The 2,440-nt window shown below is 39.1% G+C and overlaps 2 long non-coding RNA genes across 2 annotated transcripts; one reads left to right on the plus strand and one right to left on the minus strand.

Annotated features, from left to right (window-relative positions):
- Positions 1-230: 230 nt before the first annotated feature.
- LOC120939597 lies at positions 231-1,251 on the minus strand. The gene is made up of 2 exons (XR_005749295.1): positions 608-1,251; positions 231-512 (listed from the first exon to the last, which is right to left on the minus strand). It is a non-coding gene; the product is annotated as an uncharacterized LOC120939597 (long non-coding RNA).
- Positions 1,252-1,331: 80 nt separating this feature from the next.
- On the plus strand, positions 1,332-2,136 carry LOC120939598. Its single transcript, XR_005749296.1, has 2 exons — positions 1,332-1,759; positions 1,855-2,136. It is a non-coding gene; the product is annotated as an uncharacterized LOC120939598 (long non-coding RNA).
- Positions 2,137-2,440: the final 304 nt, after the last annotated feature.

The raw sequence follows: 2,440 nt of genomic DNA on the forward strand, positions 1-2,440 counted from the left end.
TTGCCTACCCTCAGTGATAAATAAAAAATAAAAAATTGTGGGACTTTTTTATGAGGCCAACTAGATGTACCTCCATCCCCGATATCTTTGAGAAAGGAAACTAAGTTTGGGACTTTAGATGAAGCGTGCAGCCACAGAAAATAACGTAGCATTAAACTATAATAGTGTCTGATGATAGGGCCATCAGTAGTGTCATATAATACAATGCATAAACGTCATAACCATCGTAATAAGGTAATAAAACCATTTATTCCATAACATGGTACATAATAAAGAACAGAATAGCATGATGACACAAAGATGGCCTGCTGGCCTAGAGCCACAATCATAACATAAAAACCACATCAGACTAGTTTGCAACATATTTCCATTATGCATTGTAGATTGGCAGGTTCCAGTAAACCATGGTAATGGTGATGAAGATGAAAAATTGGCAGGGAAAAGCATCTATTTAGCTCGACGCGTTTCGTAGCTGTAGCGCTACTCTTCAGGAGCAGATGCACAGGATATGTCTATAAATGTTAAAAATAAATATAGTAATGAATGGTCATGTATTGACACAGTTAAACTATAGAGAAAAATTATATATAGATTATATTGCTCATACTTGCAGGTCATAGTGGAGTCTGGTCATGGATCTGGATATTAGTGGCAGGCCGAAAATCGATCAGCACCGGAACCTGAGGCGGCGATCCCCAGACCTTAGAGATGGAACTAGCACTAGGAAAGGGCATAACACTGGGAGTAGCCCCAGGAAATGTGAAAATATTAGGAATCACGGTGGGGGAGATTTCCATCTGGAAAATGAAGTGAATAAGGTAATACAATTATAGAAAAGTAAAAAATAAGGAGGGGGTTAAAATAAGAAGTGCCTAACTTGGTGATTGGTAATATAGTGAGTGAAATAAAATGGTGTCTTGTTAAATTAAATAATAATGGTAGCCTAGTAATGACAAGAATTACAGGTAGATGGACAATAATTGTCATATAGAGAGGGGGAAAAGAGGTTCTCCCAAGGATTAGTGGAAGATAATATCAAAATGTAAAAAGTGAAAACAAAGGGGGGGGGAGGGTTTAGATTAGAGTAGTGTTGTGTAAAGATTGTAGCAGTGTCATACCTGAGTCGCCAAAAAGACGAGCACTGTTCAGGACGGTGGCAATAAAGTGTACAAGGGGAGTTTCCAGGGAATACCTCCTAGGGTATACTAGCAGTCCAGAGACTGCAGTAGTGGGGATAACCGCCAACGCCACGTCGCAGCACACAGGAAGGAACGGAGCCGGCGGACGAGTGAAGGGTAACGTCCGCCCGCCGAACACTTTTTACATTTTGATATTATCTTCCACTAATCCTTGGGAGAACCTCTTTTCCCCCTCTCTATATGACAATTATTGTCCATCTACCTGTAATTCTTGTCATTACTAGGCTACCATTATTATTTAATTTAACAAGACACCATTTTATTTCACTCACTATATTACCAATCACCAAGTTAGGCACTTCTTATTTTAACCCCCTCCTTATTTTTTACTTTTCTATAATTGTATTACCTTATTCACTTCATTTTCCAGATGGAAATCTCCCCCACCGTGATTCCTAATATTTTCACATTTCCTGGGGCTACTCCCAGTGTTATGCCCTTTCCTAGTGCTAGTTCCATCTCTAAGGTCTGGGGATCGCCGCCTCAGGTTCCGGTGCTGATCGATTTTCGGCCTGCCACTAATATCCAGATCCATGACCAGACTCCACTATGACCTGCAAGTATGAGCAATATAATCTATATATAATTTTTCTCTATAGTTTAACTGTGTCAATACATGACCATTCATTACTATATTTATTTTTAACATTTATAGACATATCCTGTGCATCTGCTCCTGAAGAGTAGCGCTACAGCTACGAAACGCGTCGAGCTAAATAGATGCTTTTCCCTGCCAATTTTTCATCTTCATCACCATTACCATGGTTTACTGGAACCTGCCAATCTACAATGCATAATGGAAATATGTTGCAAACTAGTCTGATGTGGTTTTTATGTTATGATTGTGGCTCTAGGCCAGCAGGCCATCTTTGTGTCATCATGCTATTCTGTTCTTTATTATGTACCATGTTATGGAATAAATGGTTTTATTACCTTATTACGATGGTTATGACGTTTATGCATTGTATTATATGACACTACTGATGGCCCTATCATCAGACACTATTATAGTTTAATGCTACGTTATTTTCTGTGGCTGCACGCTTCATCTAAAGTCCCAAACTTAGTTTCCTACCCTCAGTGATAACTAGGTTTCTCAAATGCAGCACATTTTCCACCACCCGCAATGCCAAAAATGCCAATTCTTTCAGTACTTTTTCATCTTAACCTTCAGCCACACCTGCAAATCACATCACTTTTATAAGTGTTCACATATTCTATCTTTGGAATCAGAAGGAAAC

The sequence above is a fragment of the Rana temporaria genome, chromosome 5 (assembly GCF_905171775.1).
Source record: "Rana temporaria chromosome 5, aRanTem1.1, whole genome shotgun sequence".
Lineage (NCBI taxonomy): Eukaryota > Metazoa > Chordata > Amphibia > Anura > Ranidae > Rana > Rana temporaria.